This window comes from Trachypithecus francoisi, unplaced genomic scaffold (genome assembly GCF_009764315.1).
Source record: "Trachypithecus francoisi isolate TF-2019V2 unplaced genomic scaffold, Tfra_2.0 Lachesis_group4, whole genome shotgun sequence".
Taxonomy (NCBI): Eukaryota; Metazoa; Chordata; class Mammalia; order Primates; family Cercopithecidae; genus Trachypithecus; species Trachypithecus francoisi.
In genome coordinates this window covers 95,196,122-95,219,194 of record NW_022681469.1, presented here as the reverse complement: position 1 = coordinate 95,219,194, position 23,073 = coordinate 95,196,122, and the positions used below count along the sequence as shown (strand labels likewise).

Sequence of the window (23,073 nt, the reverse complement as noted above, 5' to 3'; positions counted from 1 at the left end):
GTCACTCCATCATTGTGTGTTTCTGTGTGTGGTGGTTTTTTGTTGGTTGGTTGTGATTGGTTTTTCCTTTTTGAGTACGTACTTTCTGGCACTACAAGATATTTCCGAATTATCTTCTAGAATTCCTGCTTCAGTCCTTGAAATGGCTGTTTGTCTAAGGAGCTTTGGTTACTTTTATTGGAGAATGGCTCAGGCACTCCATCTGCCTTGGCCTCCCAAAGCACTGGGATTAGAGGCGTGAGCCAGCACGCCTGGCCAATGTTTCACATTTTAAAAAAATTATAAAATGGATAATTTTTAAGCATTTATAAATGTAGAGAGAATAGTATAATAAATCTCCCTGTGTACCTATTCCCTAACTTCAGTTGCCAGCTTAAGGCCAATCTCATTTTCTCCATATCTATCCCACCTCTCTCTATCAGATAATTTAAAACAAATCTTAGATAAGTAATTTCATTAGAAATTATTTCAGCATGTATCTCTAAAAGATATAGGTTAAAAAAAATCAGTATCATCACATATAAAAAATTCTCATAAACCATGAAGTCTGTTCAGATATTTTAGTTGGTTCACATTTGAAAAATTGTATTAGGATCTAAATAGACTGGACGTGGTGGCTCACGCCTGTAATCCCAGCACTTTGGGGAGCTGAGGCAGGACAACTTTGGGCAATGTAGCGACACCCTGTCTCTCTTTCCAAAAAAAAAAAGGTGGGTGGTAGGGGGAATCCAGGTGAGGTTTATATTTTGCAGTTAGTCGATTTAAGTCTCTTGACTTTTATGTTCCCATTCCTTTCTTGTTTTATCTTCCCTCCCACCCCCGCCCCATTTGTTGAAGAAACTCTTTTATCCTGTCATGTTTGGGTTGACTGACTTCATCCTTGAAGTATAGTGCATGTTCCTCAGTCTTCTGGATTCTTGTGAATTGGTGGTTAGATTTAGAGTAGTGATCTCAACCTTAAATTTTAAAAATTCTAACATCCAGGCTATGTCTCATACTAATTTGAATTTCTAGTGTTAGGATCCAGGCATCAGTATTTTAAGCTCCCCAGGTGATTCTACTGTGCTGCCAAGATTGAGAACCACAGTAGGTTTGGGCATATTCAGATTCACTTTCTTTCTCCCTCCCCTCCACCTCCCCTGTTTCTCTTTAAGCAAGAATACTTCATAGATGGTAGTACAGACTTCTGTCAGGAAGTACATACTTGGTTTTCTCTTTTTGTAATTAGCAGCCATAGATTTGAGAGCTCCATTATTTCATAAAGGGAGGCAACAAGGTCATTTTCCAATTCTATTATTCTTTCATTTATTAATCGAAACACTTCTATAGAGAAACTCCCAGAGACTATTTGGTTACTGCCAAAATTTAATTTCTATAAGAAGGGCATTAATGTTTGATTTTACAGATGGCTTATCAACTTATAAAGGGTTATGGTCCTGATAATCCCACTATAAGTTGAAAATACTGTAAGTTGAAAATTCATTTAATACACCTAACCTACCAGGTAGGTTGTTTTGTTTTGTTTTGAGATAGAGTCTCACTCTGTCACCCAGGCTGGAGTACAGTGGTGTGATCTTGGCTCCCTACAACCTTTGCCTCTGAGGCTCAAGCGATCCTCCTACCTCAGCCTCCTGAGTAGGTGGAACCACAGGCATGCACCACCACACCCAGCTAATTTTTGTATTTTTTGTAGAGACGGGGTTTTGCCACGTTGCCCAGGCTGTTCTTGAACGCCTGAGTTCAAATGACCTGCCTGCCTCTGCCTCCCAAAGTGCTGGGATTACAGGTATGAGCCACCTCCTCAGGCCCTACCAGGTGTTTTATAAAGATCCATTTATAGCCATTCTTTTTAAAGGGCTGCATAATTGGAAAAGACTAATTTATTTCTTTTGTTGGAGTTGTATAAATTGTTTTCAGTCTCATTCTTATAAATAAGGCTTTCTTACACTGCTTTGAGATACAATTTATATACCATACAATTCACCCATTTAAAGTGTACAATTCAGTGGTTTTTAGTATATTCACAAATACATACTACCACAGTTAATTTTAGAATATTTTTATCACCTCAAATTCTGCACCCTTCTGATATCACTCTCCTGTTCTTTCCCCCCGCACTGAACCCCCATCACCCCACCCCACTTAGTCCTAAGCATCTGCTAATCTTTCTCTGTATTTCCCTATTCTGGGCATTTCATATAAATGCAGTCATATAATATGTCGTCTTTTGTGTCTGGCTTCCTTCACTGACGAAAGTGTTTACGAGGTTCTTCAATGTTGTTGCCTGTATCCAGACTTTATTCTTTTTATTGCTGAGTAATACTCCACTGCATAAATATACCATGTGTGTTTATCTGTTCGTCAGTTCATGGACATTTTGGTTGTTTCCACTTTTTGGCTGTAGTAGTGCTTCTATGTATATTAATGTATAATTTCTTGTGTGAACATGTGTTTTCATTTTTCTTGGGTATGTTTCTAGGAGTTCAACTGCAGAGTCACATAGTAACGTTATGTTTAACATTTTGAGAAGTTGCCAGACTGTTATCCAAAGTGACTGTACCATTTTACATTCTTGCCAGCAGTGTAAGATGGTTCTAATCTCTTCATTTTCTATGCAAACACTTGGTATGATTGGACTTTTTGATTATAACCTACTGAGTGTAAAGTGGTATCCTTTTGTGGTTTTTGTTTGCATTTCCCTGATGACTAATGATATGAAGCATCTTTTCATGTGTTTATTGACCTTTTGTAGTATATCTTCTTGGACAAATAATCTGAGTAGATATTTTTCCAATCTGTTAATGGATTGTCTTTATTATTGAGTTGTAAAAGTTATTCATATACTTGCTTGTTAGCCTGCATATAAACATCTAAATCCATCAGCCTTCGTGTCCTGATTTTTGCTCTACACTTCCATCACTATTCACTGTATTTGAATAATTAGTATTAAAGACTAATTTATCAAAATAATCAATGTAGTTATATTGTTTCTACACATGGCTTTGCTTAGGTGTGTTTGTTTGTTTTGAGATTGAGTCTTGCTGTCACCCAGGCTGGAGTGCGCCATCATAGCTCACTGCCACCTCTATTTCCTGGGCTCAAATGATCCTCTTGCCTCAGCCTCTCAAGAAGCTGCATCTATAGGTGCAAGCCACTGCACCTAGCTGATTGATTGATTGATTTTTTTGCGGGGGGAGAGCTAGGTTTTTCTTTATTGCCCAGGATGGTCTCAAACTCCTAGGCTCCAGCAAATCTCTACCCTCCCTTACCCCTCCACCCCTGCATTGGCCTCTCAAAGCACTGGGATTTACAGGCATGAGCTACCACACCCAGCCTTGCTTAAGTATTGAGTTTGTTATGGGGTTCTAGAATTTTGATCTTTATACTTACTTGTCTGAGGTGTCACTAATGGGCAAGGCCATTTTTGTTTTACCATAAGGCGCATAGCAATTGGATAAAAAGTAATGGTAGGAGGATAGTTATTGAGATGGCAGATGATGCACTGATTGTGATATAAGTGAATTGGTATTTAGCTGAACTTTTGGTCATGATTAAAATTCTAACAAATGTAGTGCTTGAATTTGGTTTTAGCAATTTTACTGCTTCTGTCTATAAAATATGTTAAACAATGAGAGAGTATTTTTCTTACGATACAGTTGAAATCCTAGGAAACTTTATCTTGGAAAAAAAATAAACCTGGTAAGATCAAATTTCATTTTACTCAAACTACAGTGTTTTCTGAAAGATGCAGGAGTGGCTATTCTGCCAACCTGTTTTGTTGTATTGAGATAATAACCTGTAGTGCATTACATAATGAAGTTTTTTGGTTTTGTTTTTTTAAAACAGGGTCTCTGTTGCCCAGGCAGGAGTACGATGCTGCAACCATGGCTCACTGCAGCCTCAACCTCCTGGGCTCAAGTGATCCTCCCACCTCAGCCTCCTGAATAGCTGGGACCACAGAAGTGTACCACCACACTTGGCTAATGTATTTTTTGTAAAAATAGGATCTTCCTATGTTGCCCAGCCTGGTCTCCTGAGCTTGAGTGATTCTCCTGCCTCGGCCTCCCATAGTGCTGGGATTATAGGTGTGAGTCACTGCACCAGGTCGCATACTGACGTTTTAATGAACAGTGTAAATGTTACATCTTTGCCCAGTGATTATTGTTAATTTTAAACTTTGGACTTTGACATTAAAAATTAAGTTTTAAAGCCGGGTACAGTGGCTCAAGCCTGTAATCCCAGCACTTTCGGAGGCCGAAATGGGCGCATCATTTGAGGTCTGGAGTTCGAGACCAACCTTGCCAACATGGCAAAACCCCATCTCTACTAAAAATACAAAAATTAGCTGGGCGTGGTGGTACGTGCCTGTAATCCCAGCTACTCAGGAGGCTGAGGCAGGAGAATTGCTTGAACCTGGGAGGCGGAGGTTGCAGTGAGCTGAGATCATGCCACTGCACTCCAGCCTGAGTGACCCAGTGAGACTCCATCTAAAAACAAAAAATTAAAATTTAACTTAAAAATTTAAAATCAGCCATCACTATAATGAACATATACAAGTAGAAAGTGTATAATAAATCCTCGTGTAACTGTCAACCAGCTTCAACATTTATCAACTTTCTGCGCTTGCTGGTATGAAGAGCTTTTGAAGACTCATTTTCCATACAAGGTGGTGACTTTCTGAGAAACGGGGGTAGCCTGTTGAGCACTGACTTTAGAGTCACACAGTGTGGGTTCAAATCCTGACTCTTCATGTATTTCCTGTCCTGCTGGGCATGTGGCCTTTCCTCTTTGAAACTCAGTTTTTGCATCTTGAAAACAGGGTTAATATCTGCCTTTGAAGGTTGTTCAGATGACTAAGTGAATAATGTGTGTGAAGAATCTAGTGTGTTTGGTGGCTGATTACTGTGTGGATATAGAGACTGCTGGGAGGAGGGATTCTCCATTGCTGTGTTGGAGTCCTAAAGTCTACAGCTGTGTACTAGGGCCTGTTGTAGATATAGCCATGAAGTAGAGTCTAATTCAGACATGGTCAAGTGAATGGCCTTCCAAAGTAAAGACAAGCCCCTGGATTAGGTTGGAGGTGGGTGCTTACTATAGAGGATGGGAGAGAGGTGCATTAATTTATCAGGGCTGCTGTAACTAATTTCCACAAACTAGGAAACTTGAAACAAAGTTCTGGAAACCAGAAGTCGCCATCAGGTGCTGGCAAGCCTTCCCCTAGCCTTTGGTGGTTGTGCCCAATCTTTGCTGTTCTTGGCTTGTAGCTGCGTCATCCCAGTCTCTGCCTTTGTGGTCACGTTGTGTTCTCCCTGTGTGTGTCCCTCCAAATTTCCCTCTTAAAAGGGTATTAGTAATTGGATTAGAGCTATATTCACAGGTACTGGTGAATTTTTAAAGGGCGCTATTCATCCCAGTACAGGGAGTTAACCAAGACTGGGGTGATCAGGGATTGTATCCTATAGAAGTAAGAAGACTTAGTGTATTCTAGTTTAAAGGTAGTTAGTAGGGAATCAGTTGGGAGTGGATGAGAGTAATGTATGGCAGTCTCGAACCATATTAAACTGCATGGATGCCACTCATCGGCCAAGAGGCGTGGTGGGCAGTAGGCCGGGCGTGGTGGCTCACGCCTGTAATCCCAGCACTTTGGGAGGCTGAGGCAGGCGGATCACGAGGTCAGGAGCTCGAGACCATCCTGGCTAGCACAGTGAAACCCCGTCTCTACTAAAAAATACAAAAAATTAGCTGGGCGTGGTGGCAGGCACTTGTAGTCCCATCTACTCAGGAGGCTGAGGCAGGAGAATGGTGTGAACCCGGGAGGCGGAGCTTGCAGTGAGCCAAGATTGCACCACTGCACTGCAGCCGGGGCAACAGAGCAAGACTCCATCTCAAAAAAAGAGGCATGGTGGGCATTTTCCAAGGTTTTTAGCTCAAAATTCACAGTGCAGTGGGTATTGTTTTATATTCACAGCTGAACATTAATTTTGAAATAGCCTTTTTATATTTAAAGACATTTCCAAATTACAACTTTCCCAATCCATCTTAGAAGTTGACACTTAAGTTCTCTGCATCCCCGACCCCTCACCAGTTAGCTGACCACGGCTTGACCTCTTAAATGCACCTGTGTAAGACTTCACTTGTTAACAATAAGAGATGCATGGAATTGCCCCGTGTATAGCCAATGCATGGATGTATATTTTGTAGGGACCAAATACAAGCTATAAGAGCATATAGGTTCCAAACCAAGTATGGACTGGGAGTGGCGAGTTGCAGACACAACTCTGGGAATCCTGTGGTTGAGGATAGAAGCTGGCACATGAGGAGGAGCAGTTTGAAGACTAGAAAATTGAGATTTTGTTTTGTAATATCTTTAAACTCCAGGTGAACTTGGTTGGTGAATAGAGCTTCTGTGAGGTCAATTTACTGTTTTGTAGAATTGATTTCCTAAAAGATTTGCAGTTAACTGTCTTCTGCTAACCATAACTTCTCCTTGATTATTAATGGACCCCTGTTACTCATTTGAAACCTTTAAAATTACTTGAGAATGCCTGTTTCCAGTCCCAGTTCACTCACAGTAGGTGCTATCCAAATTGGTACCCAACTCTTTTCTAGACAACATGAAGTGGGATCACATCTGAGGGATAGGATCTGAGTGAATAGTTGGATTAATAGAATTTTGGACCAAAAGCAGTACTCGTGGACTTAAGCAGTTTTTTAAGTACAGCAGATATAAGAGAACATGGCTGGAATAAAAAAATGCCTTTATCTTGAATACACACTAGCTGAGACAGAGCAGCACTGGGTGTGAGGGAACCTTGGTTTGCCTTGTAGAACTACCTGCTCCACCCCACCAATAAATTTCAGAAGGAGAAAATTTCAAGGACATTTGTAACACTCTGGTAATTTGTCTGCCCGTTGTTCAAAAGCAGCTGAACTTATTATGAAACACATGTCAATCATAGGAAACAAATGCTAATGGAGGGAGGGACTCCCGTAGTCCGCTGTCTTCCATAGAACTCTGACCTTGCCTAGCAGTGTGTTCAATATGCCGCAATGAGTTGGTATGGTAAGCATCTTTTTTTCCTCTGCCTGGTCTCCAAATAATTCATACATTTGGCTCTGCGCATTCAATTGTGTTTCTCCAGTACTCTCCCAGGGGAGCCTTAAGAATAGAAAGCTGGGCATAGTGACTCACACCTGTAATCCCAGCACTTTGGGAGGCCAAGGTGGGTGGATCACAAGGTCAAGAGATTGAGACCATCTTGGCCAACATGGTGAAACTCTGCCTCTACTAAAAGTACAAAAATTAGCTGGGCATGGTGGCATGCACCTGTAGTCTTAGCTACGCAGGAGGCTGAGGCAGGAGAATGGCTTGAATGCAGGAGGCGGAGGTTGCAGTGAGCTGAGATCGCACCACTGCACTCCAGCCTGGCGACAGAGCAAGACTCTGTCTCAAAAAAAAAAAAGCAAAAATTAGCCTGGCATGGTGGTGCACACCCGTAATCCCAGCTACTTAGGAGGCTGAGGCAGGAGAATTGCTTGAACCTGGGAGGCAGAGGTTACAGTGAGCCAAGGTCACACCGCTGCACTCCAGCCTGGGCGATAGAGCAAGACTCTGTCTCAAAAAAAAAAAAGAAAGAGAAAAAACCAGAAATGTCTATTTTCCTGGCTTTTTTTTTTTTTAAACCATCTAAAGGCCAATATAATTCAGATTTGATATTTGTTTTCATTTTCTTTCTGATTCTAAAATTATATACTCCTTGTAGCGAACATGAAAAGTGAAAAGAAAAAGTCTCCCAGTGGCAACATTATTCCATGACTAATAGTTCAGTTTAATGATTAGGCATTTTTCAACATGGTTGGGTCTTACATGTATAATTTTATATCCTGTTTTAAACATTTTTAATTTTTTAAAAAATCGAACTATATTTGATGTAATAAAATTCACCTTTCTGAAGCATACAATTTAGTGGTTTTTATTATATTGTAAGGTTTGAAAGTATCAGCACTAATCTTAAGACATTTTAATTACTCCCAAAAGTAACCCTATAGCCATTAATGGTCACTTGCCTCTCCTATCTTCCAGTCTCTTCCCAGGCCCTAGAAACCACTAATCTACTTTCTGAGTCTCTAGATTTGACATTTAATATAAATGGAATCATACACTATATGGCCTTTTATGCCTGGCTTTCTTCACTTAGCATAATATTTTCAAGGTGCAGCCAGATTTTAATAGGTACTTCATTCCTTTTTATGGCTGGGTAATAATTATTGTGTGAATATACCACTTACTGTTTATCCATCCATCAGTTGATGGACATTTGGGTTGTTTCCATTGAATGTCCAATCTGAACATTGGTGTACATGTTTTTGTGTAAACATAGATTTTCAGTTCTCTGGGTGTATACCCAGGAATGGAATTGCTGGATCATATGGTAACTTTTTGAAGAACAACCAGACAGTTTTCCCAAGAGGCTGTACCATTTTACATTCCCACCAACAATGTCTGAGGGTTCCAGTTTCCCTATAGCCTTTGCCTAAACACTTGTTATTATTTGTCTTTTCAATTATAGCCGTCCTAGTGGGTGTGAAGCGATAGGTCATTTTAGTTTGATTTCTGTTACCCTACTGACTAATGATGTCGAGCAGTTTCATGTGCTTATTAGTCATCTATATATCTTCTTTGAGGAAATGTCTATTCACTTCCTCTGTGCATTAAAAAAATGGGTTATTTGGCCTTTTAGTGTTGAGTTGTAAGAGTTCTTTGTATATTCTAGATACAAGTCCCTTATCAGATGTATGATTTGCAAATATTTTCTCCCATTATCTATGTCTTTGCACTTTCTTGATAGTGTTCTTTGAAGCACAAAGATTTTATTTTTTTTGTTCTTTTTAGCACAAGTTTTTTTTTTTTTAATTTTTTTGTAAATGTTACATAATTGGACTCATTAAGTTTATAATGGATGTTTTTTCTGTTCTGTGTGTAATTGGTAATTTACTTAACCATTCGTCGTGTAACAATTGCCACAGTTGTGAACATATCTGGATAAATTTACACACACATTCCTGCTGATTTCTTTAGTGACAATTGAACAGAAATTAGCAGGTCAAAGATTAGCAATGTTTCAAGGCTTTTAATTAATTAATTAATTTAGTTAGTTAATTTTGGTCTTTGAGACAGGGTTTTGCTGTGTTGCCCAGGTTGACCTTGGCTCATTGCAGCCTCGACCTTCTGGGCCAAGCCATCCTCCTGCTTCAGCCTCCCATGTAGCTGGGACTACAGGCATGCACCACCATTCCCAGCTAATTTTTTATATATTTTGTAGAGATGGGGTCTTGCCATGTTGCCCAAAATGGTCTTGAATTCCTGGACTCAAGCGATCCGCCTGCCTCGGCCTCCCAAAGTGTTGGGATTGTAGGTGTGAGTCACCATGCCCAGCCTCAAGGCTTTTTGGGAGATGGAGCCTTACTCTGTTGCCCAGGCTAAAGTGCAGTGGTGTGATCTTGGTTCACTGCAATCTTTGCCTTCCAGGTTCAAGCCATTCTCCTGCCTCAGACACCCAAGTAGCTGGGATTACAGGTGTCTGCCATGCCCGGCTAATTTTTGTATTTTTAGTAGAGATGGGGGTTTCACCATGTTGCCCAGGCTGGTCTCGAACTCTGGACCTCAGGTGATCCGCCTGCCTTGGCCTCTCAAAGTGCTGGGATTACAGGGGTGAGCCACCGCACCTGGCCTCAAGCCTATTTTTAATTGCCAAATTTCTTTTGAGAAATGTCTCAATTAACACTTCTCCTGGCAAAGTTTAAGATTTCTTCCAGTGATCCCTTGTTAGCACTGTATGTTGATATTAGCATCTGTTAGCTGTGATTCCTTTGCCCTTTTGCAAGGGGAGCTGTTATGTTTTCCCAAAATTATTTGTGTATTTTAAAGTCAATTTTACGAAATCATGTGTTTTCATGTAGTCTGGTATTCCTAACTGCACCTATTGATGGGATGTTGAGAACTGCTCATGCTAAATTCAATTCTATGGCATAAGTCAGTAGTGAGAGATTCTGAGTTTTCTTTTTTCCCTTTATTGAACTGGCCTAGGAATTTTATTATAAGGCCCCATAGAGCCAGAAGGATAACTGCTGCACACCTGAAGGACTAATTCTTGTAGGAAACATTCGTATCATTATTGCCTTTGGAATCTACCTCTTCTCCTCCTCCAGTTGCTTTTATTCTTACTTTTTAAATAAGCTTTAAATAGGAGTAGTGGGTAAAATGCCAGCATCTGGGATGGTCTGCTACTGCTTTTGGAAGCCATATAATCTTGGACATTTTTCACCTCATTTAGAAAATTCACTTCTTATTCTGTGATTTTACCAGAATTATGTTGGAGTTGTAATTAAGCTTTGTTTTGAACTGCTCTCTTTCCCTTTTTCTCTAGTAATTTGTGGCTCTTTGGAGTGATAGTCCTGCCTTTCTGCTAAAGGAGTTAGTTACTGAAACTGGTGTTTGCTTCCAGGATTCTCTAGCCTTTGCGTTTTGGTTTAGAGGCGAAAAGCCTAGAAAGGGGCCTGGGCAGTTAGTGCTGTCCTAGTTCTTTGCTCGACTCTCCCCAGACTGTGTGGCATGTTGGGGAACCCTATGCCTGAAGTGGGTGGAATGAAAGAAAGATAGCAGATCAATAGCTGGGATTCCCAGCTATTGAAATTCCACGTGGCAGTTCCAAAGGTTTGCATTTACCAACAAGGATGTATCACCAAGATGACAGATTGGGGCGGTGGCGGAGGGTAGCAAGGTGAGGAATGTCATTCTTAAGCAAGTTACTTAAAATCGACCTCAGTTTATTCATATATGAAATGGGGATAATTGCTACATTCTGAGGCATAAATAAGATGGATTAGTAAAACGTTTAAAACAGTATTTGACACTCTAGTATGAAAATTTAAAACTCAACAAATATTGTTCTTTGGGTATATATGTGACTATATGAGCATATACACACACCTTTTTAAAAATTGAGAAATTCACACAATATAAAATCATTTTATTTTTAAACTTATTTATCATCATCATCATCATCATTATTGGAGACAGAGTCTCACTGTGTCACCCAGGATGGAGTGCAGTGGCGTGATCATAGCTTACTGTATCCTCCTAACTCTGGGTTCAAGCAGTCCTACCACCTCAGCCTCCAGAGTAGCTGGGAGTACAGGCACTCACCACTACACCTGTCTAATTATTTTTATTTTTGTAGAGATAAGGTCTTCCTATGTTGCCCAGGCTGGTCTCAAACTCTTGGCCTCCAGTGATCCCTTGCTTCAAGTGATAACTTGATCTCCCAAAGCGCAGGGATTACGGGCGTGAGCCACCATGCCTAGCCTCTACTATACTATTTTTATATAAGGGACTTGAGCGTCTGTGAATTTTGGTATCCAAGGTAGGGGGTTGCTGAAACCAATCCCTCACAGATACCAAGGGATGACTGTTTATATGTACCATGTTTTGTTTATCCAGTCATTAGTCAGAGGATGCTTGGGATGCTTTCACCTTTCAATTATTGGCTATTGTGAATAATGCTCCTGTGAACATGGGTGTAGAAATACTTCTTTGAGTCCCTGTGTTCAGTTCTTTTGTATATATACTTGGTTAGTTCATTTATGTTGCTGTAAAGGAATACCTGACGCTGGGTAATTGATAAAGAAAATAGGTTTATTTGGCTACAGTTCCTCAGGCTGCACAAGCATGGCTCCAGCATCTGCTCAGTTTCTAGTGAGGCCCAGAAAGCATTTACTCATGGTGAAAGGCAAAGGGGAGTGGGCATGTCACATGGCATGAGAGGGAGCAAGAGAGAAAAGGAAGTTCCAGGCTCTTTGAAAACAACCAGATCTCATGTGAGCTCACAGAGCAATAACTCACTTGTTACCTCAAGGATGGCACCAAGCCATTCATGAAGGGTCTGCCCCCATGACCTTAACACCTCCCACCTGGCCCCACCCCCAACACTGGGGATCACATTTCAGCATGAGATTTGAAGACACAACGTTCAAACCATATCAATACCCAGAAGTGGAATTGATGGATCATATGGTAGTTCTATTTTTAATTTTTTTGAGGAACTGCTGTACTGTGTTTCATAGCAGCTGCACCATTTTATCCAGCAATGTGTGAGGGTTTTGATTTTTCCACATCCATGTCAACACTCATTATTTTCCTTTTATTTTTCTTTTTATGTCCCTTGAGTCATAATATTTTCCTTCTTTTTAAAAAATTGTAGCCATTCTAATGGAGGTGACGTGGTATCTGAGGTTTTGATTTACATTTCTCTAATGGCTAATGGTGCAGAGCATCTTTTCATGTGACACACACTTCTAGAAACACCTGGAGAGACCCCACCAAACCAACAGTGGTTTCTTCTAGGGGGCGGGGGAAGTCCCTGTTTTGAAAGCAGGTGGTTCAAAAACCACCTAACGTTGAACTATTTTGAATGTTTTTATGAGTATTTCTGTGAGTAAAATGTAGCACACATTAATGCTGGCTAATGCCTTCTTCTGACTGAGATGTATAGAAGTATAGTATTTAGTACTTGGAACATAAGCTAGGGATACACGGGAGTTAATAAAGCTCTTAACCGGCCAACGGACAGATTTGATTTTCCAGTGCAAGTGATGGCCAAGTAAGGATTGAACTGGTTTCCATCTGTGTATTTATATTTTATTTAAATTGGATAGGGAAATGAGGCAACTTACTAGACCAAGTGATTAAGAGTTTGGGCTCTGGAATCTGTGAGCTGGAGTTTGAATCATTTCTCCAGCATTTATCTGTCCAGGTTCTGACACTGTGAACTTTTCTGTGCTGCAGTTTACCCATCTATAACATGGAAAAATGTTGTGTCGCGGGATTGTGTGGATTTGAGTTAAAGTAGATGAAGCATTTGGGACAATGCTGCTACCAGAAAGCACTCAAATGTTAGCAGCCCTGATTCATGACTGAATGAAGGCTGGTGTGGTTGGAGAGAAGAGAATGGCCTTTAAAGGATGAGTGGGACACAGGGCCTTCAGGGCACTCGTTAGGGATCTCTTAGAGTTTATAGTAGGGTGTGACTTGTTCAGCTCAGCTTTTAAAATCAGTCTAGTTCCATATTATTCTAAGTGAAGTAACTCAGTAATGGAAAACCAAACGTCACATGCTCTCATTCATAAGTGGGAGCTGGGCTATGAGGATACGAAGTGTAAGAATGATACAGTGGACTTTGGGTACTCGGGGGAAAGGGTGGGAGGAAGGTGAGGTATAAGAGTACACATTGGGTACAGTGTACACTGCCTGGGTGATGGGTGCACCAGAATCTCAGAAATCACCACTAAATAACTTATTCATGTAGGCCGGGCACAGGGGCTCACACCTGTAATCCCCAGCACTTTCGGAGGCCAAGGCAGGCAGATCACGAGGTCAGGAGTTCGAGAGCAGCCTGGCCAACATAGTGAAACCCTGTCTGTACTAAAAATACAAAAATTGGCCTGGGGTGGTGGCACATGCCTGCAGTTCCAGCTACTCGGGAGGCTGAGGCAGGAGAATCACTTGAACCTGGTTGGTGGAGGTTGTGGTGAGCCAAGACCATGCCTTTGCACTCCAGCCTGGGTGACAGAGTGAGACTCCGTCTCAAAAAAGAAAAAGAAGAAATAAGAAAGAACTTATTCATGCAACCAGATACCACCCATTCCCCAAAAACCTATTGAAATAAAAAATAAATTAAAAATGAAAATAAAATCAGTCTAGTTCAGCACTGCCCAAGAGAAACATAATGTAAGCCCCTTAAGCTGTGGATTCAGTTTTTCCACTGTGACTTCAGAGGTCAGTGTGACCGGATTGTAACTTGGACTGTTCTCTCTTGGAGGCTCTGATCACATGACTCCTAGGAGTCCTAAAGCATCATCTCCTCCCCATGTTAGAGGATCTAACTTGTGAGCGTTGAAGGTGGCTAGAAAGTTGGGAGGCTTTGCTAGAAAGTTGGTATGATGAAGGCTGAGCTTCCCTTTGGGGTTTTCAATGATAAAGGGGATATGCAGCATGGTTTAGGATCTTTTTAATGGTCTGGTCTGTGGTGCTGGCTTTCTCAACTTGACAGTCATTTTCACAGCAGTGTGAGGAAGGGTTTGAGTGTTATCCAAGTAATTACGATGCTAACATTTTAGAGAAATATACATTAAGGTGGATATTTCTTTATTTTGTTTTGGAATTATATATCAATATTTAACTGGAAATGATTATTTGGAACCTGCAATACAGATTGTTCTTCATTTTGTAATATAGCCATTTCTCACAAATAGATGTAAAAGAACAGTTCCTGAGATGAACTTACCGATAACAGATAAGTAGTTCCTGTTTCTGTAAAATATGCTTAGCTGTTTGGAGGATGTTCCCTTCATCTCCATATTCCTAGGTCTAAGGGTGATTCTGTGGAGACTTTTTGCCTCTCTTGTTGCAGTGAGTGGTAGTCAAGGTGACTCCTTTCTAGAAACCCCTCCCCAGTGACTGAGATTGGCTTTGGTGTTTGAAAGGTTGTGTGTGTGTGTCTGTGTGTGTGTGTTGGCAAGATGTTTGTTGGGGCAAGTGAGCATTAACTCTCCCGCTTTGCATTTTATTAATACTTTAATCTCACTGTGATTTTTTGTAATGCTTGTTCCACTTCTACATCTTTTGTATAAATTTCTGATGAATACCCGTTTGCTTATATTATTATGGACTTTTAAAGAAACCTAGAACTGGCTGGGCACGGTGACTCATGCCTGTAATTCCAGCATTTTGAGAGGCCAAGGTGGGCAGATCACTTGAGGTCAGGAGTTTGAGACCAGCCTGGCCAACATGGCAAAACTCTGTCCCTACTAAAAATACAAAAAATTAGCTGGGCGCAGTGGCACATGCCTGTAATCCCAGCTTCTCAGGAGGCCAAGGTGGGAGAATGGCTTGAGCCCAGGAAGTAGAGGTTGCAGTGAGCTGAGATCACGCCACTGCACACCAGCCTGGATGACAGAGTGAGACTCCGTCTCAAAAAAAAAAAAGAAAGAAAGAAAAAGAAACCTAGAACTAGTTTCCTTTGCCCTGTAGAACATAAAAATGTGACTCCTTTTTAACCTTTTGTTGTTCATCACTGATCCTGAGCACTGGGTCAAAGGTAAGACGTGGCCCCTTCCCTCATGAGGTTTATGGGATCGTGCAGCTCTGTTTTAGAGCCACATTGAAGGAGTAACCCATTTCCAGAGAGACTTTCAGGATATAGATGGGTGCACAGACTATAATGCCCGACATTGTTGTTCCATCTTCTGAAAAACATAAGGCAAATGTAACATAGTCAAATAAAAAAGATTTGGAATCTAAGATCGTATGTATTATAAATTCCCTGCCAGCTTAAGCATGGAAGTCAGTGTGACTCTGAAAAATACATTACTGTGACACACCTGACAATCACATCACTGTGGTTAATAATCACTAGCGGGAAAATAAAGATCAGGAAAGAGATTATAAAGTGACATTGCTTTGATTTCCAAGAACGGGCATTAGGGAGATGACGAGAGAAGCACTTTACCAAGTTTTGGGGGTGTTACTGGAGCATAGGTGTGGGAAGTACATTGAATATATGGAAGAGAGAAGTAGTACCAAGTAACTGACAACCTTTTATGCCATGTTGAAGTTTGGACAAATTATAATGGCAGTTCGAAACTACAGAAGGGTAGTAACTGCTGGCAGGAGGATATAGTCATAGAGTGTTAGACAACAGGCACGCATACTAATCAGACTCGGTTCAGATAGCCCAGGAGTGATGGGACTTGAGCAGTGGGTATAAAGAATAAGCAGCAGAAGGCTTACCTGCAGAACATAAATTATCTACCTCACGCCCATAGTGGTACCAGCTAAATACAGCCAGTTTTGTGAGGGAGTGTGTGGCTGAGGAAATCTGATCACATTGCAGGTCAAAGACAGTTTTTTAAACTGTCTTTGTTGCAGTGATCTCTGTATGTGTCAGTAAACTAGGCTACTAGATTGAAGAGAGGCATGAAGAAACTTGTCATGATGGTGATCATTTCATTAGTGTATACATAATGTCAAAGTGAATCAAATTTCATGCAGTTTATCCTGTATTTCAATGATACTGTTACTGAACCAAACTGGTTCTGTTTGCCCATGTGCAATGGAAAGCCAAACACCAAAGCATAGGTTCTTTTGTAAAGAGAAAAGTTCATGGTAAGACCGTCAAGCAAGGAGACAGTCAGGCTCAAATCTGTCTCCCCCAGGTGGGGGCTGAGACATATTTTATAGACAGAGGGTAATGAGGTATGATCTGATTGAATCTTATAGTGATGTGATGCCAGGAGGTGTGATCTGACTGGATCATACCAGGAGGTGATACCAGGACTCAATCTGATTGGATCATGGATCACGTCATGTGGTGTCCACTTCTTAATTTGGTCCTGTCTCGGTCCAGGCACTTAGGTTCTGCTTGTGGTTGCATGTGTGGTTCATCTGGACAGGCTCAGGTTACAGAACTTACAACCTGGGGATCCATGGCAACTGAAGAACAAATCACCATTTTGTCACACAAAGTTGAACCAGACTGGTTCTGTTTATGATTCTTGGCCAAAAGGCCAAGAAGTGATAAATAATGCTTCAAAGTTTAAAATGCAAAACTAGGCCATTACCTGGTAAAGTTGCTCTTAGTATTTTTTTAACAGCTTTATTGAGATATAATTCACATACTATGCAATTGGCCATTTAAAGTGTACAATTCAATTAATTTTTTAAGTTTGTTTTTTTTTTTTTTCTTTTGAGATGGAGTTTTGCTCTTGTGGCCCAGGCTGGAGTGCAATGGTGCCATCTCAGCTCACCACAACCTCTGCCTCCCGGATTCAAGTGATTCTCCTCCTCAGTGTCCTGAGTAGCTGGGATTACAGGCATGCGTGATCACGCGCAGCTAATTTTGTATTTTGAGTAGGTATGGGGTTTCTCCATGTTGGTCAGGCTAGTCTCAAACTCCTGACCTTAAGTGATCCGCCCTCTTGGGCCTCCCAAAGTGCTGGGATTACAGGTGTGAGCCACTTTCCCGGCCTAGTATGTTAATAGATAATGTGCAACCATCACCACAATTTTAGGACGTTTTCATCACCTCAAAAATAAACATTTATCACCCTCCACTTTCACTTTCCTCAGCCCATAGAAACCACTAATCTACTTTCTGTCTATAGTAGAGTTCCCTATTCTGGACATTTCATACAAATGAAATCATATAATAAGTAGTTTTGTGTGACTGTCTTTTTCACTTAGCATAATGCCTTCTTTTCTTTTTTTTTTTTTGATTTAAAACCACTATACTAACAAGGTAACATAATACTTTCAAGGTTTGTCTATGTTGCAGTATGTATAAGTACCTCCCTTTTATGGTTGAATAATATTCCATTGTACAAATATGCCACATTTTGTTTCCATTCATCAGTCAGTAAGCATTCATTCAGGTTGTTTCTACTTCAGACTATTATGAGTGATCTTAATTTTGTACTACTACATTCAGGAACTGATAATCTTTGCAGTTTTCATGGGATTCTTTCTGTACTGTTTATATGTTTGGATGAACTTTGTTGTTGTTGTTGTTTTTTAAATAGATGGAGTCTGTTGCCCAGGCTGCAGTGCGGTGGTGCAATCTCAGCTCACTGCAACCTCTGCCTCCCGGGTTCAAGGATTCTTCTGTCTCAGCCTCCCAAGTACCTAGGACTACAGGTGCATGCCACCATGCCAGGCTAATTTTTGTATATTTAGTAGAGATGAGGTTTCACCATGTTGGCCAGGCTGGTCTCAAACTCCTGACCTCAAGTGATCCACCCACCTCGGCCACCCAAAGTGCTAGGATTATGGGCGTGAGCCACTGCACCTAGCTGTGGATGAATATTTTTTTTAAAAAGGCTGATCATTGAGGCTTTCACGTCCTAAATACATAATAGGGGGGAATTCAAGAATGACATTTTCTATGAGGGTTTACTTTGCATTTATACCCCTCCTCCCTCCCCTGTCACTGGAATTTAAACTTACTAAGCATAGAGAAATGTTTCCTTTCTGGTTTAAGATTTTACTTAGGTATGGGAACTTGTGAAAGTGTTGGAAATATACAGTGGAAGGCTCTTTGGGTTTTTTTCGTGTTTTTTTGTTTGTTTTTTTTTTTTTTTTTTTTTTTGCCTTTAAGACTGTTTAAAAGAAATATTTGTGGTTGACATAGAAGGATTAATGGTACCAAGAGGGGATAAGAATCTAGGAGACAAAAACAGGCACATAAATAGTTTATGTGACAGGTAACAGGAACACTGTCTTCCTGTTTAATGCAGAATTAAGCAAAATGCGGCCAGGCACGGTGGCTCACACCTGTAATCCCAGCACTTTAGGAGGCTGAGGCAGACAGATCACTTGAGCTCAGGAGTTCAGGACTAGCCTGGCCAACGTGGCAAAACTTTGTCTCTACTATAATACAAAAAGTAGCCAGGCGTGGTCCACATGCATGTAATCCCAGCTACTCAGGAGGCTGAGGCACAAGAATGACTTGAGCCTGGGAGGCGGAGGTTGCAGTGAGCCAAGATCATGTCACTGCACTCCAGTGAGACTCTGTCTTTAAAAAATAAAAATAAAAAAATAAAAAAGACAAAATGTCAGAACTTATCAAGTGTAAGTTGTATTTATTCTTTGAGAGTTCAGGAGGCTGGAGTGGCATGATACCATTTGGTAGCCCTTGACATAAAAGAGCATATTCAGATAATGGCCTGCCTTAAGATTGATGGGGTTACTGTAGTACAGTTCAAGTCGTTTTGGGGGTTGGAAATCCTTTTGAGATTTGGAAATCTTATTAGGCTATTGACAGCCCTCTCCCTATTCTGTTGTCATTACTTCCTAAACCTTGTACATGAAACTTTGAATAAGACATCAAAGATCCACTGAAATCCATCTATGGGGTGTATGTAAAATCTCCTAAGTTGTGTTAAATTTGTTCACAGCTAGGTACCAGGATTGATTCTGCACCTATATCTTCTAAGGATTAGAGGCTTTTTGTTTGTGTCTTTTTGTTTGTTTGTTTTAAAGTCATGCTTGTTGAAGTATTATTTACAGACAATAAAATTTACCATTTTTAAAAAGTGCACAGGATTGTAGTTTCTAGTTACCTTTCTAAAGAGTTTACATGGCTGGGTGTGGTGGCTCACACCTGTAATCCCATCACTTTGGGGGCCAAGGCAGGTGGATCACTTGAGGTCAGGAGTTCAAGACCAGCCTGGGCAACATGGTGAAACCCTGTCTCTACTGAAAATACAAAAATTAGCCGGGTGTGGTGTCTTGTGCCTGTAATCCCAGCTACTTGGGAGGCTGAGACAGGAGAATCACTTGAACCTGGGAGGCAGAGGTTGCAGTGAGCCAAGATTGTACCATTGCACTCCAGCCTGGGTGATAGAGTAAGGCTGTAAAAAAAAAAAAAAAAAAAAGACTTTACCTACACAGAAGTTGACAACCAATAGCATTTATCTGTTCTTAGGAATAGAATGTTTAACTATACAAGCAATTTTGTTTTGAATATATGCAGTGAAAATTTTAATGTATATTTCTTCGTGTGTGTGTGTGTGGTTTTATAACTTTAACATATTTGATGATCAGTGGCTAGTTCTCATCCGCATTGACTGACTATAGATTTTTGAAAGTGGTAATAGGTACACAGGTAATCAAAATATAGAGCTCGTTTGGCGAATCTTCATTTTCATTACATTTCCTGGACAGCTGCTCACATATTATCGTATAGGACATTCGTTATTCCTTTGGTCCAGACAACTTTGTTGAGCCTCGTGTCTGTGAACACGTGTCTCCTTCTTAGCAAATTTCCAGATCTCTTTGAATGCCCAGGGGCAGTCTTCTTGAAGCACACTCTATGAATACCCTTGTGAATGTTGATGATGCATTCTCAGGTCATCAACTTGTTGGTGGCAGAGCGGCCCTTCTTCTCACAACCCTTCTTTGTAGAAGCCATTCTACCAGGCCTAACTTGGAAAGGAAGAGCATGAAAGGATTGTCCCCTGATTTTTTAAGTTAAAAAGTTTACCTGTATCATTTATATGATTATATGATACAGGTTGTATACATATAAACGATACAGGTTATCTGTATCGTTGTATGTATGTGTGTATATAAATATTTATCACCTTGGCACTGTAGCTTTTAAAGAATATTTGTTGCCTTGGCATTATTGTAGGTTTAGTCGGTATTGTTTATAGATCACAGGTGTTTAACTTTTGTAGTGTTATCTCTAAGAGTAATAAAAGTTAAGGTGGCATAGGGTAATCTGTGTGGAGACTAATATACTTAATTACTGAACAAATTGCTTTTCAGAAGAATTAAGAAGGATGTTTAATTAAACAAATTGGTAACTATCTCCTACTCCCTAAACCCCTCCTCTACCCCTACCTCCATCCAAGTTGCTATAAAGCTGTACTATTAGTGTGGCTTTTATTTAAAAACTAAATTTTATTTTGAGACAGAGTCTTGCCCAGGCTGGAATGCAGTGGTGCAATCTCAGTTCATTGCAACCTCCACCTTCCAGGTTCAAGCAATTCTCCTGCCTCAGCCTCCTGAGTAGCTGGGATTACAGGCATGCGCCACCACACCTGGCTGATTTTTGTATTTTTAGTGGGGATGGGGTTTCACCATGTTGGCCAGGCTGGTCTCAAACTCCTAACCTCTAGTGATCCACTTGTCTTGGCCTCCCAAAGTGCTGGATTACAGGCATGAGCCACTGTGTCTGGCCCTAAAAGCTAAATTTTAAATGACATATTAAACTGGCAACTACCCCCTACTCCCTGAACCCCTCTGCTACCCCTGGCCCCATCCAAGTTGCTATAAAGCTCTACTATTATTAGTGTGGCTTTCATTTAAAAACTAAATTTTGATGGTAGGCATTCTTTTCCTCCTGCCTTCATTACTGAAGGTGGAATGAATTTGTTAGAATTCTGACTTAAGTATGGAGTAAAACATTTTTCATATTGAAAAAATTTCATTTTTGTTTAGAAAATTAGGGTTGCCCCCCCTCCTTTTTTTTTTTTTTTTTTAATGCAGTCTTGCTCTGTTTCCCAGGCTGGAATGCAGTGGTGTGGTCTGAGCTCACTGCAACCTCCGCCTCCCAGGTTCAAGTAATTCTCCTGCCTCAGCCTCCTGAGTAGCTGGTATTACAGGCACCTGCCACCAAGCTCAGCTAATTTTTTGTGGGTTTTTTTCTTTCTTTCTTTTTTTTTTTTTTAAAGACAGAGTCTTGCTCTGTCACCCAGGCTAAAATGCAGTGGCACAATCTCAGCCCACTGCAACCTCTGCCTCCTGGGTTCAAGCAGTTCTCCTGCCTCAGCCTCCTGAGTAACTGGGACTATAAGTGCATACCACCATGCCCAACAAATTTTTGTATTTTTAGTAGAGACAGGGCTTCACCATGTTGGCCAGGCTGCTCTCAAACTCCTGACCTCGTGATCTGCCCACCACAGCCTCCCAAAGTGCTGGGATTACAGGCGTGAGCCACCGTGCCCTGCCAATATTTTTGTATTTTTAATAAAGACGAGATTTTGCCATGTTGGCCAGGCTGGTCTCGAACTCCTGACCTCAGGTGATCCACCCTCCTCGACTTCCCAAAGTGCTGGGATTACAGGCATGAGCCACCGTGCCCAGCCATCCTTGTTTTTAATTTAAGGAATTATGTGTTGTATATTTTCTCTTTGAATGGCAGTGTGAGAGGTTTCTTAATTTTTGGCCTTTATAAAATGAGTCTGTGATCAACATCATATGGCAAATTCACCTATAAAACAGCCAAGCACTTTTACAGAGTACCCTTCCTATAAGATATACCAGGATTTCCTCCTCTGAAGTATTCACTTCACTCATGAAATATTTGAATGTCTTTTTGTGGTTAACAATAGCTGTAATCAGAGACAAAGATTAATGTGCTTCTGTGTGTATACCTCATGCAAAAGAAATTTACCAAATAAAAATTCAGTTTACCTCATGCAAAGGAAATTTACCAAATAAAAATAAATGAAAGGGCATTTCACTCATAAATAGGTGTTAACCTTATTTAAAAGAAAAACCAGGCCAGGCGCTGGGTCACGCCTGTAATCTCAGCACTTGGGGAGGCCCAGCTGGGACGATCCGTTGAATCTGGGAGTTTGAGACCAGTCTGGGCAACAGAGCAAGACCCCCATCTCTACGAAAAACTTAAAAATTAGCCAGGTGTGGTGGCATGCACCTGTAGTGCTGGTTACTCAGAAAGCTGGTGTGGGAGGATTGCTTGAGCCCAGTGGTTGACGCTACAGTGAGGTATGGTCGTGCCACTGCACTCCAGCATAGGTGACAGTGAGACCCTGTCCCAAAACTAAAAACAAAAGCTCACCCCAGACAAACTGTGTTATATGTTTCAAACTGGAAACAGTAGACAAAAGCCTAAAATATACTACCTAAGATAAACCTTCCTTTAGAAGAAATTGCTTAAGTTTAGTAGTAAATTATCATAAAAATTTGTTTTCTAATGGTTTACTGTTTCCTGGCACCTGAAAAACATTTTCAAGGAACAGCCTTTTTAACTTTGCAATTCGGCTAGGGCCAACATCTGTAATCACGGCACTTTGGGAGGCCAAGGCAGGAGGATTCCTTGAGCTCAGGATTTTGAGACCAGCCTGGGCAACATAGTGAGACCTCATCTCTACAAAAAATTTTAAAAATTAGCTGAGGGTGGCGCTGTGCACCTGTAGTGCTGGCTGCTTGGATGGCTGAGGTGAGAAGATCACTTAAACTCAGAAGGTTGAGGCCGTAGTGAGCTGTGATCATGTCACTGCACTCCAGCCTGGGTGACATAGCAAGACCCTGTCTCATAAATAAATAAGAAAATTTGTAGTCAAATTGATGAGTAAGTAGTTTGCTATTATTTACAGAAGCTTACTTTGTTTTGCTATAGCGCTTAGAAGCTAAGGACACCTGAATTTGGTTTATATTGACAAGACATACATCTGCAGTTGATATTATAATAAACTTAGAGTTACTGTTTT

The 23,073-nt window shown here is 40.8% G+C and overlaps 1 protein-coding gene across 2 annotated transcripts in view; it reads left to right on the top strand.

Moving 5' to 3' along the window:
• The window catches only part of IGF2BP3 (insulin like growth factor 2 mRNA binding protein 3), a 156,908-nt gene that overhangs the window by 86,824 nt on the left and 47,011 nt on the right, over window positions 1-23,073 (top strand). The gene's annotated exons all lie outside the window — the stretch shown is intronic.